At 43.9% G+C, this 15,255-nt stretch overlaps 1 long non-coding RNA gene across 1 annotated transcript; it reads left to right on the top strand.

Moving 5' to 3' along the window:
* Positions 1 to 3,211: 3,211 nt before the first annotated feature.
* On the top strand, positions 3,212 to 14,263 carry LOC125942397 (uncharacterized). The gene is made up of 4 exons (XR_007465069.1): positions 3,212 to 3,372; positions 4,745 to 4,857; positions 8,732 to 8,788; positions 13,443 to 14,263. It is a non-coding gene; the product is annotated as an uncharacterized LOC125942397 (long non-coding RNA).
* Positions 14,264 to 15,255: the final 992 nt, after the last annotated feature.

The following is a 15,255-nucleotide window of genomic DNA, read 5'->3' as shown; positions in this document are numbered from 1 at the left end:
CTGGAGAAGACCACGGACTCTGGGATGGTTGAACGACGCCACGCTCAAGCATGTCATTCACTTGGTCGTTGATTATACGACACTCCGCCGCTGAAACGGGATAGGGGTGTTGTCTGAGGGGAGAGTGGGACCCGGTGTCGATGTGGTGGGAAACACTGTTCGTACGACCCAAGGCGTGTTCCGTACAGTCGAACGAAGAACGGAAAGTATCTAGGAGAGACAGGAGTTGCTCGCGGTGCTCGAGGGAAAGGGTGGCGTGAACGCATGAATCAAAGACTTCGGTAGCCAATCGGGAGCTTTTCGGAAATGGTGTCATGTCGTCGAGCGAAAGGCCAGTAGAGGAGCCAGGCACGTCCAAAGAATCAGACATGTCAATAGGTTCGACACAGCCGAGGCACTCGTCGCGAAGCAGAGTCAGCGGGTATTGGAACGGATTGTCCACTAGCATAATTGTTGTACCAGCGGCTACGTCAAGAACGGCGAATGGAAGCGGTAGAGATTTGCGGTGAAGAAAAACAGATGAAGGCGTGAACAGTACCGAGGCGTCGGGCGCCGACGGACACAACAAAGCGACTGGTGTTGAAGTGCTTGGTGGCAGATCAGTATCGGCGGCGACAATAATCTTTAAGGGGGCGGGAGAGGCGGCAGGCAGAGTGGTGTTAACGACAGACAGAGCAACTTCGGCACGGGCACAGCCAATGACGGCACGGTGGCGCGACAGAAAGTCCCATCCCAGGATGACATCATGGGAGCAGGAAGGCAGAACAAGGCACCCAATTGTGTAAACTACGTCCTGAATAACGATCCTAGCGGTGCATGCGGCTGAAGGTTCGATGGGCTCCGTGGTGGCAGCATGAAGTACAAGGCCAGAAAGTGATGTGGTGACCTTCCTAATCTTACGGCATAGAGTCTCACGTATGACGGAAACCGCAGCGCCCGTGTCGATGAGTGCGAATGTAGCGGCTCCTTCATCCTGTATTTCTATAATGTTTTGCGGCGATAGCGGAGGTCTTGGGCATTTCGACAAGCGTGCAGCTCTTGCCTCCGCAGCTGCAGCATTTAGTTTCCCTCGTTGGAAGGCGGGCGACGACGCATCGGCGATATCGAACGGCGACGCGGTGATGGTGAACGACGGGGGCTGAAGTTCTGACGACCGGTCCAGAAGTTCGGCGATGGGTTCGAATCAGCATGCTGGTGGGATGCAGGTACCTGTGGCTCAACGACGACGTCCTGACGCGGCAGGCGACGGCGACAAAAGCGCGCCACATGTCCCGCGATACCGCACGAGAAGCATATCGGCCGATTGTCCCGCGTGCGCCATGGATCTTGCGGCCAGAAGTACTGAGGGGGCATTTGAGGGACAGGGAGAAGCGCTGGGCGCGGTGGCGGCGCCGAGTAGGGGCGTGTCGTTGGTCGAGGACGCGACACGACTTCAGCGTACGTCAAAGGTGCAGAAATCTGAGCTGGTGCAGCAATCTGTTGGACTGGTGGAAGGGCCTCTGCAACCTGCTCGCGGATGGCCTGCTGCACGACCGAGGACAAAGGTTGGACAGGCTCCTGGGTGAGAGGGAGCAGCGAGAGCTGGCGGGCCACCTCTTCACGAATGAAGGCTTTGATCTGAGGCAGCAGAGACCCGTCATCAGCCTGTCCGTGAGCAGTCACCAAATCGGAAAGGGAGGCCACTTGAGGAACAGTTTGGCGGGCGAGCGCTCGTTGCCGGCGTAATTCAACGAAGCTTTAGCAATATGTGACTACGGCTGCAACGGTGGTAGAATTCTTGGCCATGAGCATCTGAAAAGCGTCGTCATCAATGCCCTTGAGGATTTCTTTAATCTTATCTTCCTCAGTCATCGTTCGGCTCACGCGGTTGCAGAGATCTATGACGTCCTCGATGTAACTAGTGAAAGTCTCGCCCGGCTGTTGCGCTCGGTGGCGAAGGCGCTGATCAGCGCGAAGCTTTCGCACCGCAGGACGGCCAAATACCTCCGCGAATAGCAGTCTTAAAGTCATTCCATGTCGCAATGGTTGCTTCATGGTTGCGGAACCAGAGGTGAGCGACACCCGCAAGATAAAAAATAACCTTGGTGAGCTTTGTCGGATCTTCCCAGTTCTTGTGGTTGCTCACCCGTTCGTACGACGAAAGCCAGTCGTCGACGTCGGTATCAGCGGTGCCACTGAACACAGCCGGGTCTCGTTCACGAACGGCACCGCAGGTGACTTGCACAGTTGACGAAGTGGGTCGCTCACCGGCGTCGTCTGGCATGGTCGGGGGGGGTAGCGGAGGGCAGAGTGCGGCTGCGGAGTTCCAGGGCGAGTTGTTAGGATCGTTAGGATACCCAGCACCTCCAACAAATGATATGGGGTTTATTGGCGTTTGATCCCGTTAGGTGCAGCGCAAAGAGCACCCGAGCCGTTCCAGTCAAACGCCAGCGCGAGGCCAAAACCAGCGACACCGATCCTTTCGTCTCTCTCTTCCTCACTTCAGGAGCCATGCGACCACAACGACGCTTGAGCTAACTTCGTCATTACAATTAGAACAAAAATATTCCCGTTGGATGGCGTGAAAGCAAGATGAATCTCATCTACAAAGGCAAAGGAGATAAGGATAAGACGAGCTCGTACAGGCCAGTTACAGTAACGTCGGTGATATATAGAATGGCAATGCAAGCCATAAAATTAGAACTGTCGAAGTGGGTGAAGGAAAACGATGTATTGGGGGAACTACAGAATGGGTTCAGGCCAGGCAGACGCTTAGAAGACAATATGTTTGTACTAACTCAGTGCATAGAGATTTCAGTAGCTCAGAAAAGACCTTTATGGATAGCATTTCTACACTGTAAAAAATTTCCGTAATTTTACAGCAAAAACCTACGTAAAATTTACGTAGACCATTCTGTTTTATGAAAAACGGCGGGATTCTACGTAAAAAAGACGGACGTGAGCTCCGTTTAAAAAAAACGGCGGGATTCTACGTAAAAAATACGGACGTGAGCTCCGTTTTTGAAATACGGAGAGCCGTCCGTAATTTCATGAGGAGGGCAACTGAACATGTTACTAGTGAAAAATGAACACGCAAAGAATGTAACGAAAAGACACTGTCTACTCTCACTGCCAGTTACATATATCACCATAGATAACGCTGTTTGAACATTATTCGCGTGCGAGCATAGTAAACACACAAAAAGAAGCAGGTAGGGTTTGAGCGGTGGCGCTGCTTACCACCCCTTCGTCGCGCCTACACGCTGCGTTGGATTCCTCCAGCACAAACAACTGTACGAGTACTCGCTAATGGCGGACGGTGGAGGTGGTGTTCCTGTCGCATTTGTGATTTCACACTAAATAGGAAGGAATCGGCGCTGGATTGTTACACAAGTAAGTGATTTAAGTGTCCTTTTTTCGTTGTTGGTGCACGTCGCGCGTGCGAAATGCTCCGCGATGGCCGGTGATGGGCTCAATTGTGTTGTGTGAGCACGCTTTTAACGAGATTCCTTGGCCATGAGGATTGACAAAGCGACATTGCGAGTCTGTGATAAAGGGGTGTTTCATTTGTTGTGTTGAATGCATACTCACTACAACTGAGACGTGTAGGCAATATTAGCGGCGTTGACGCCTCTAGTAGCTCCTTTGTCGTCTAATGTGGCCGCTGGTTTACGGACGTTAGCATTCCAGTTAGTACTGTGTTGTGCTGTGTGCTCGGCGTTCCAAAATTAAGTGAAGGCGTTGTACCCGTTAGTATCTCTCTCGACGCGGTGCAACGTTATGTTACCAATATTCGGTGACGCATTGCATCACAGTGAAATTTTTTGCCATTATTATAAGCTTCGGACGCAGTGCCTTGGCTGGGCGTGCATAATCGCAGTGTTCACGCCCGGGGATTGGAAGATTGCTCATGTATGAAGACCTCATTGAGCATGTTCGATGTGCATGCCCCTTCATTACAATCAAATGACGGTGGAGCGTGCTTACTGCCATAACCTTGTGCCACCTGCAGTGGTAGGGAACACGGGTGTCACACGGTGCCCTTTCGTTTGTTGTAGAGCCCGAGCAATCGTGCACGATCGCAATTGAAAGTTGTCCGCGTGATACCCGTTAAGAGTCATTGCAAAGGAAACGGATTATTTTCTACCTGGCAATCTGTATTCGTTTTTTTTTTGACAGCTACCAGGCTGACGATTAACGTTCTGACGCAGTACGTCAGCATATCACGTATTCTGGGAGGGAGGATTGCCGCTTAAGTTCTGCCCATATGCGGCCGTAATTGTAAAACAAATGCATGCGAAAAGTAATTTTTAACTTAACCTTGACATAGAATAGTGGTGGCCAAACGTGCATTACGGACGTTCCAAAGTTATATATATTCCTAACAAGTGTAAAAACAAACCAAACTATATGTCAACACTGATGTTGAAGGGAGGTTCACACTTACTGTCTCGAGTTGCATAGCCTAATTTTCAGCTTACACGCATCACTGCAATAATTCTAAAATGCGTGCATGTGTTGTAAGTTATGCAGGGCAAAATTTTTGTCAGCTCATTTTTCTAATAGAAAGTGCTTCATAAAGTTTTTTTTGCAAGAAGTTAAACAAGGCCATTAGCACTTTATAAAATACTGTGAGCTATCTCACAGCAATAACAGTAACTCAGTGACGAGCTTATATGCAATAGTGTAATTGTATATAAAGATGTTTGTGCTTTGCTTTGGATGACCGGTCAGAAAGTAACTGATATCAGTATTTCATTTGCAGCTGTTGCACCAGTGAAGGATGTCTGTGTGCCGCCTTGCATTCAGTTTCTCAGTCATGGGGGCCTGCTTGCAACACCAGTGGCAAAGCAGTCTTGCATTGTGCTATTTGTTCTGGTAAGCTGTTCCATTCTATCGTATATCAGTCATGCATATGCAGTCCTAATGGACATTGATTGCAAATGTTGGTTGAATGACAATGCCTATACAAGTATAATAATTGTTGCAGATGCATCCAAAAGATAAATGATGTTTTGTTCTTCCTGGGGCAACCAATTGGTTCAGCATGAGGACGTCGACTTGAAAGTGGGATTGTTTCATACTTGTCTCGGTTGCACATGAGTTGTGTTCAAAAAACGCTAATAGCACCAGATTTCGGGATATGAGGCAACAGATAAAACATGCACCAATAAAAATTCTTCGTTTAGTTTGCCTCTATGAGTATGCAAAAACACCTGCATACTGACCTCTAACACTGTCATGCATGGGCTCCATGGTAACTAAGTGTAGCCACAGTTAAGCTCACTGTTAGCCACTGCTCAGCTTACTATAATAGGTGAAGATGCCTCGACGGATTTGCGTGTGACATTGGAAGGTATCATAACAAGGTAAAATATAGCTTCAGCACACAGCTGTGTCACGTGGTCAGATGACCAAAATATATGAATATTTTGAAGGGAATGAACAGCACTACTGCCAGAATGAAGTGAAGGTGAAGGGCACAGCAACACATTCCCTTTATCCTGTCTATGGCACCATTCAGTTCCTTCCTATACATGCACCAACCAGCCCAGTTCAGAACGCTCTAGCAGTTCATCTGAAATACCTTAATTTGTCTAGAAGATTAAGTGTATACACACTAGTGTATACACTGTGGGGGCTATTCTGCGAGTTTTGTATGTTTTGAACATGTGCCATGAGGATTCTTCATTGCTACAAACTTGATATACAACTGCACAAAGCAGCATCAATAGCTACGTTGCTTCCCCATCTTGTGTCGAGGGTCTGTGCGTGTTTCCTAAGATAGTCCTTGTGTCGTCGTCCTGTTTGTCCTACATAATTGCTGCTGCAGGGCAGTAGGATGTTGTAAACAGCACCAACTGCACTTCCTATGATCTCCAGCACATACTTCTTGATGCAAACTTCTCGTCTTGACCTGGTCCGGTTGACATTTTCGTACCTGACCAGTTTGTTGGCCCTGAAAATAAAAAGGTAGTTCCAACTCTCCCTAGCAATTTGCTTGAATTGACAGCTTCCTTTGTATTGTATAGCAGTGATAGGCCTTGGCTTCCTTGAAGTACTCCGACTGAAGACTTCACCTATGTTCAGCTCCGTTAAATGCTTCTTGGCAACGCATGGCGAAAGGCAGTGCGAACACACTGTTAAAAGCAACCATACTTGGGTCTTGAAGCTCCCCTCCACTTCGTGGTAGTGCCCTTGTGTTCCTGTAGCAACAACACGCTTCAGTGTTCAAGTGCGCTAATAGGAAAGGCCAAGACACTTTTGAGTGTGGGGCATAGATCCAGCACGATGCTCACCACAGAAAACCTTCAAGCCAGATATTGGAGCTTGCCTTCCAGCAGTTTTACTTCCATGAGCACACCTGGCACTGTGGAGGAGACATTAAAAAATGGCTGAACTTCTTGAGTAGCCTTGCTTGGCAACTTCTCACAGACAAAAACACTGTCAGGTAACCGTAAAACACTAGCTATTGTGGGCACCAGTGTAGTAAAGTTATTTTGCTTCATTGGCAACTTTCTCCTCTATATTAGGTGAAGTAAGGCTACTAAATGGGTAGAGTGATTTTCTTCCTGTCTTCTCTGCAGTGCTAGATGAGTTCACGTACGGGGAAAAACTACCACTAGACAGTGATCTTCCATTTCTGGACCGCAGGGTTTTCTTTGGTTAGTGTTATGTATGCTGGAGCTATGCCCAATGTTTGGAGGAGGGTATTCTGCCTTCCGCATCGGCACACTCTTTCGCTGTGAAGCTCATCACAGGAACACCAAAAGGCGTCAAGAAATCGAGGCATCACCAAGTGGAGGAGAGCTTCTGAACCCATGTCTAACATTTCCTTAAAGTGTGGTGGCCACTGTTATATCATATTCACAAGGTCAGTCATAGTGTCAAAGAGACTGTTGGGAAAGCTGGAACTTTCCTTTTATTTTTCACGTCGAGCAATCTGGGTACATTGTGCGAAAAGGGTGACTCGGACCGAGCCTTGACGCAAAGTGTAGCAAAAGGCAGAACAGCAGTTCAACTGTGCGGTTGTTGTTTACATTATCCCGCTATCCAGCAGCTGCAACTATGCAGGACAACAAGCCTAGTATATATATGTTTGTCTGTAAACAAAATTCTTTGCCTGCATTCATGTTGTCTAGCCTTCTCCCGTCTTTTCGTGCTGTCCCCAAGTAATCGCATAGGTACACTCTTACATAACTTGCAATTATAAGATTCATGCTTGGGAATATAATCGGAAACTGTGCCATATGGATGACATAATTCATTACACTTGGTGTTAAAGTGGCTGTGCAGTCAGGGTAGGGGCTTCAAATCTGCTTGTTATAGCAATTCATAAGTTGCTTCCAAAACTTGAGATACAAAGATTCAAGCTATGTCTGTGAAAACAGTGCATCATGTTACAAGGAACTGTTAGAACACTCATGGGAAATAGCTCGGTATTGCGAGAGGTTGTAGAAACTTGCTTCAACTTGCTTTCTACAGAATTTTATAAAGATGCTTTTTTACCTCCCGCATCTGTCGTGTTGTCTCATCACAAAACTGTAAACAAATATGAGTATTATGCCTTGAGTTTCAGTAAAGATTACATGAATATGATTAATCCTTTCCGACGCTATGCACACAATTCAATACACCAAGATAGTGCATTAATAGCAATGGCATTGATTAAAGTAAGGATATTTAAAATGTGTCCCGTACGTCTTCAAACTCTTCTAATTGAAATAGTGCTGCATGTTTGAATTACACAGGCAAATTGTTTTAGTAAAGGAAGTATGAAGGTAGATAGATGGTTGGGTACTTTGCTTGTTGTATGTAATTGTATGTATGTCACTTCTTTCATCGTTTTTCACAGTGTGTTGCACCAGTCATAATTTTCGAATGGCTGGATAGGTGCTATTCAAGCCTGGTAGACATGAAATAGTTGATGTTTGCAAATCTGATGTACTTGCACTGAGTTTTTGCATGGAGTGCACATTCCATAAACTTGACAAACTCACTAAAGAACTGAAAACTCCTAATCTATTGTACTTCTGTAAGCATTTTATGAATATGAAGATGTAAGAAGTGCGATGAATCTAAGTTTTCAATCAACACAACTAATTGGCATGTGAAAGGGTTAAGGAAAGAGGCTCCTTGAAACAATTTCTCGAAACATCGCAACATACCACCTGAGGGTCTCCAACCTTAACCTCTTACTACTGTTTTGCAAATCACAATATTGACTGAATGCAATATTTTTCTGACCAGTCTTTCATGTAATGTAAAGAAAGTTAACACGCCTAGTCTTACATGAAGATAAATTCGAAATCATTTATTTATAGCACTCACTTAGCAGCAGTTCTAAACTTTTCTTTATCAGTATAGTACTTGTGATTCACCTTTGTATTGCTGAGTACAGGTAGAGATATGATTAGTTGTTTACTAGAAAGGATCCCGAATTTTCCACCTTCTGATTGTAGCTTAGACCGTCACTTGTACTTCACAAGGAGTGGACTGTGGTAGCTAGGAAATATAGTTTTCCTGAGAATTTCCATGCATGCAATTTTGATTCTGTCTGCTAGCATGTTTGTATTACAGCATGAATTTCATAGATTAGAGGCTCCATGAAGGTACATTCTGTCGTTGAATGTCTATGAGATGGTTAAGCAGGTTGACTGTATCTAGTTACAACTCCTCATGTCCTGTGGCAGTTACGTTTGTGTGGTTTGGTGCTGTCAGTGTAAGCTTAACATTTCTTTCCTTCTCCCAGGAAGTACACAAGCATTGAGGAGCCATTTGACCTGCCACTACACTGATACGGTATTTGGTAGGTTCTATTACAGGTTTTCTTTCGTGTAGTAGTACCTGCTATAATTCTGTATAACGTGTTCAGACCTTTAGTCAGCAGGCTGTTTGACAACAGGTGTTTACAAATGAATAACTAACAAGATTTTCAAGGTCATTAGTGATGCAATCGTTGCACACTGCTGCATTTTTCTGCAAATTAATTGATGAGCCATCCAGCAAGTGCTGCTCTCCTGCCTTAATGCACAAACCTTCAAATACTGTTAACCCTATATCACAAGTGTACAGCAAATGGAGATGACTGTTCACAGCGACAAGTTCATAATGTTTACTTACATGCAAAAGGGAGTCAAACGTCAGGTACACATTTGAAGTTTTCTAAAACAAGTTCATCATCATAGTGCATAAATGAAGAAGTAACTTAGCGCAATAAAAATACACAGGCACAAGAAAGGGAGACAAAGACAAGCGCTTGGTGACTCAGAAGTGTGTGACATATATGTTCCAACCAATTGTTATTTTCTAAATTTTCTTCTACTGATCCAGGATTCCTGTGACTAATTGCCTTAGGTAACATACTCTGTTGCCTTCTTGCCCTAGAAAACATAACTAGTGCCTTCTTGCAGCCCTTTAAACTGGCAACATCTTCACCACCGACAGTAGAGCATGTTCAGATAAATTCAACTAGACATGCCTGGTGACCACTTAATTTTGGTGAACAAATTTTATTTTGTGCCCGAGCCTGATGACAATGAAATCAATGATATCTTCTATTTTGTTTTAGCACAAGCTGAACGACAAGGACAACAGAAAGGCAAATTTGACGCACAGCCAGCGTTAACGTTCAACAACAGATTCGTTTCCAGTTCTCATCACTATATATACCCTGAAAACGCCATACAACACGTGTGAAAGCTCGGTAAACATGAACTAAAAAAAAACGGGAACCACACGCATGCAGTTTTTTAGCCACATAGATTGACCGACATGTAGACGTTTAACGCGAACAAAGATCGCATCATCTTCCACCTGCTTCTACTCATGATAACTGTTTTTTTTAATCTAGGTTTGCGCTTGCATCTTTGGCAATGAAGGGCAAGAAAACCATCAGCAGCCAGGTATTTACTTTGTTATTGTGTTCTCGTAGCCTGTCATTTATACATCTACCAGTTTGACCAATGTAGGACCGTCCACACTCAAAGGAATGTCGTATAAAACACACGTGATGCAATCAATGAATTTGTTTTTATGTTCATTTTCGCATGCAGTATCCGCAATTCTTTCTGGCTTTGTCTTCCTACACAGGCTCTCCAATTTATTAGGAGCTGAAAAAACTATGTTGATATCAGACCTTCCAACAATCTTTATTCTGTGGGAGAAACTATGTATGTAGGGGATGACAGCAACCTTTCTTTTCTTTATGTCGGTGTTTGTACCATTCACTTGCTCGGAACCTTTTTTCACTTGGCTCGGGTAACCAGCGCCGCTTAAACGTGAGACTTGCCATCTGAAGCTATTGTGCATTAGGTGCCGGCATGGCTTCTTGAGCGCTTCACTGAAACACACCTTCATGATTCCCCCTCTTCAAGTTTTGTATGCACGGAATGAAATGGTAAAAGTGGCTTACTTGCCCTAGGTTCTTAACCCCAGCAGGTTTTGTTATCGGTGAGCACAAAATTAATGTGAAGGAATCCAAACTTCCCGTCACATGGCTATCCTGCACCTAATGCACGATTGCTTCAAACGGCAAGTCTCACGTTTAAGCGGCTTTGTTTACCCGAGCCACGTGCTCATGTCAGTCGCAGCAGACTGCTTAAAAAGGCACAGCAAAAAGGTTCTGAGCAGGTATATGGTACAAGTACCGATATAAAGAAAAAGATTGCTGCCTGCCCTACATACATAGTTTCTCCCACAGATTAAAGATTGCTGGAAGGAGTGACATCAATGTTGTTTTTTCGACGCCTACTAAATTAATGAGCCTGTGTGGGAAGTCAAGGCCAGAAAGAATTTTAGATACTGCATGCGAGAAGGAACATAAAAGCAAATTCATTGATTATATCGCGTGTGTCGTATACCGCATTCCTCTTGAGTGTGGAGGGACAAACTGTTAGATGTATAAATGACAGGCTGTGAGAACACAATAACAAATTAAATACCCTGGCTGCTGACGGTTTTCTTGCCCTTCATTGCCAAAGATAAGTGCAAACCTAGATTCAAAAAAGCAGTCATCATGAATAGAAGCAGGTGCAAGATAATGCGCTGAACTATAGACACTAGAAACATATCAACATTTGGTGACGCATGCATCAGTAAGCCTTCAATTTCATTATCCTCGAAAGAGCTTGATTATCTTTGTTCGCGTTAAACGTGTGCATGTGTCAATCTGTGTGGCTAAAAAAACTGCATGCGTGTGGTTCCAGGTTTTCTTTAGTTCATGTTTACCGTGCCTTCACACGTGTTGTTTGACGTTTTGAGGGTATATATAGTGACGAGAACAGGAAATAAATCTGATGTTGGAAGTTAACACTGTGTGCATGTCAAATGTGCCTTTCTGTTGTACCTGTTGTTCAGCCTTGCGCTGCAATAAAAGATGCCATACAAACAAGCCCCTATAGCTACCCTCATTGTTAGTTTCGCCAGAAAAAGAATTGTCTTTGAAAATGAAATATAGAAGCACCTGTTCAGTTGGAAGCATTTTTTTCTGGATTCTGCCAAATCCGTATTTTGATTAATCCCAAAGAAAAAGTGTTCTGGCTATGGATCTAAGAATATTTTGGCACAGACTGCAGGCAAATAGCATGAATTCCAACTAATTACCACGGAGTATCCCTGCTACGATATAAAGTAAAACTTTGAAAACACATCATTGCACATGTTTTAAGTTCAGTGTGTTTTTCTCTGCATCTATTAACAGCACGGAATTTGGCCATCCTGTTGCCATTGAAGTCGCAGACATTTGGGCAAATAGCTCTGCCCTCGTTGACTCTCAAAATCCACGAGAAGCGCTCATATTTGGACATTGCTTTAGTTTGAGCTTTACTTTAAAATTTCTTTAGGAGAGGCGGAATTCCCAAATTAAGCACGTCACCCAAGTAATGCTGTCTGGAACGACATGTTGCATTATTTGTTTGGTTCTGGGGTTGCCAGTCAAGGAATGGACAGAATAAACGGTACTGCCTGTAGCTGCCACATATGGGGTCCATGTGTACTTGTTGCAGGTTCATTTACGTCGCGAAAGTGCTACAGGTTACTTCGAAAAGCACAGACTGACAAAACGGCAAATTTTTGGGGGAACACAGCGACTTATGTGGATTGACCTTGGGTGGTGTGTCTATAATTATAACTTTTTAAGGGGGTGGAGATAGTATGTTGACGCACTGACGACCATAACTTTCAATTATCATTGCTTAAGTAAAAAGTATATTGCACATTGATATGTGCAATATACTGCAATATGTGTGATATCATGACAAAAACCAACCAAATCTGAAAGAGGCTGAAAGGCACACATGTTGTATTGCAAGGCATGCTTTCTTCATATTGTTGCTAATTTATAAGCTGGTCATCTGGACAGTACCTCTGGCTTGGTTGTTTTGCATCGGAATTGTACAACATGAGTGGTTTGAGCTCGTTTTAAGAGTGCTTCATTGTTTTGGGAAAACAGTGGAATCTGCAAGGTTTTCTATTAGAGCAGTGAAAGTTGAAAGCCATGGTCCGCAGTATGGTGGGGGTCGTGGTAGCTCTACCTACATGCAGAAAATGTAATCTCTGACTGTCAATGTGCACGTGAGAGTTTTGCCTGTTCCAAGTGAGCCATCAAATAACTTGGGTAGATTTCATCTGAAGTTTTTCATGTTATAAGGCTAGGAACATATACCAACAAGGCAGAGTATGATATTTTTTTAGAGCACTGGTAGTTACATTTGTGACTTGGAAATCATTTATTGTTGATGTATCTGACTAAAAACGGTGATGATGGTGGTACAGTAAACCTTGTTACAAGAGGCACCCAAGGGACTCGGGAAACATGTCTCTTGTAACCAAGGTCTCTTGTAACCAAAATTCTAAAAACACAGAGGAGTCGGACTAGACCACTTTATTATACATGAGCACCAAAGTGTGTTTAAACTCATCTTTGATGTGAACAGAGCTGTCTCATGGAAACATGGCTATGGCTCCGGAGTTTGATTACCGGCACACAAAGCGACCAGCACCGTATACGCTGTGACAGAAATCCAACTCAATGGTACTCTGTCACAGAGTCGGTGTAGGAGCGCGACGATTATAGAAGCATAATGGCAGAAAATTCAGTGAAATTGGTAGTCTCAACCATGTGAGGAATGACAGCCGGCTGCGGAACGAAACAAAATAGAGCCAAGGGAGTGAAAATTGCAGCGCATACCGGTTAGTACGACGTTAGCCGCATTACGTGAGCGTGTCTGGGTTGTGTCTCTTATAAATAGTGAAGAATTTGCTCTAGGGACATAAAAAAAGTTGTCCTTAGTAACCGAGTGTCTCTTGTAACCATGTCTCTTGTATGCAATGTTGTTAACATGGCGAACATAGGAAAACCAACCAAACCATTTTGAAATGTCTCTCATAACCGAGTGTCTCTTGTAACGAGATTTTACTACTAATAAAGAGTCTTAATTGATTGTGTTTTTTTTCCTTTTCAGGCAAAGGCAGGAGGCATCTGCAAGCAACCAATCATTCCGATTCTCAACCAATCCTTCTAGTCAGCCCATTTCTAGTGTCTTATCTTGCAAGTTTTTTTCAGTAAAGCACAATAAACACGCAGTTTCGTTCAGATTCAGGTGGCTTGTTGCTTTTTGGGCACGAATTTGTATGTATGCTTTGTACACGTCATGTACAGAACTCAAATGCAACATGGCAACACTGACACGAAGATGAAGCGGTGTAGAAGACAGTTACACAAGGAGGAAACGTGCACACACAGCATGTTCAGTGTGGTGTATGTCCACTTATGTGCATTGATTTCTGCCCCATTTCAAGCTATATCTGATGTGAGTTAGCCATGTTGTAATGTACAACTTGGTATAACTTATTTCAATAAAACAAACAATTTTCTCATTTGCTGGTGATATACACCCGCATCATCATTTACAAAACAAATTTTGCACCTGTTGATACGAAGCAAGATAAAGCTGAACAAGTTCGTACGGATTCATGGTACAGGCACGCAAGCATAGAAGACATGGACACAAGAAGAACAAAAAAAGGTGTTTCTGTCTTCCTTTCTGTTCTTTTTGTGTGTTTTATGTGCATACCTTTCCTCACTACGGTCTGTCCGTTTTTAATTAGGAAAGTACGGTGCTCAATTTACAGAATTTCCGTTCTACGGAGCTCACCGTTTTGTATTTGGAAAATACAGACAATTCCGTGATCACAACTACGGAAATAACCATTTTTCATTCGACGGAAATCACCGTTTTCCATTCGACGGAACTCTCCGTTTTCCATTCGACGGAAATCACCGTTTTCCATTTGACGGAACTCTCCGTTTTCCATTCAACGGAAAAAAATTTTACAGACTATACGTTTGACGGAAACGCTGTTTTTCATTTACGGAAAAGTGTCCGGCAACGTTTTACCTTCAACTTTCACCGTAAACTGAAGAAATTTTTTTACAGTGTAGATATTAAAGGAGCTTATGACAACGTAGACAGGGAATTGTTGTGGGATATTCTTCAATACGAAGACATAGATGACGATTTTGTGGAGCTGCTGAGGGAGATATATCGAGACAACCAAGTACAAGTGGTATGGGAAGGTCGAAAAGGAAATGAAATGGTGGGAATTCACCAAGGATTGAAGCAAGGATGCCCTCTGTAACCATTGTTGTTCACGCTTTACGTCAAGGGCATACAAAGACGACTGGAAAACAGCGAATTAGGTTTTGATTTATCCTACATACGTAATGGACGAATGGTGCAACAGAAGGTCCCTGGACTGATGTACGCAGACGACATTGTGCTACTAGCGGACAATAAAAAAGATTTACAGATACTTGCGAATATCTGTGGGAACGCAGTGACATATCTAGGCCTTAAGTTTAGCACAGAGAAATCAGGGATTATGATCTTTAATGAACACACGAGTAACTTCGTTGTGTCAATTCAACAGCAAATAATACCCATAGTGAAGCAATATAAGTACCTCGGCGTACACATAAACGAAGGAAAGAATTACTCAAGCAACCACCAAGATAATCTGAAAATAAAGGGGAAGCGGAATGCAGCGATAATGAAACACAGAGCACTATGGGGCCACAATAAGTATCAGGTGGTGCGTGGAATCTGGAAAGGAGTAATGGTGCCAGCGCTAACATTTAAAATTGCCATTGTATGCTTAAAATCGGATATATTGGCGGGTTTGGAAGTTGACCAAAGATCAGTAGGCCGGTTGGCTTTGGGAGCACACGGTAATACGACAAATGAGGCAGTGCATGGTGACATGGGTTGGGCCTCC

Source organism: Dermacentor silvarum, chromosome 1 (genome assembly GCF_013339745.2).
Source record: "Dermacentor silvarum isolate Dsil-2018 chromosome 1, BIME_Dsil_1.4, whole genome shotgun sequence".
Taxonomy (NCBI): domain Eukaryota; kingdom Metazoa; phylum Arthropoda; class Arachnida; order Ixodida; family Ixodidae; genus Dermacentor; species Dermacentor silvarum.
This window is presented reverse-complemented; position numbering and strand designations above follow the sequence as displayed.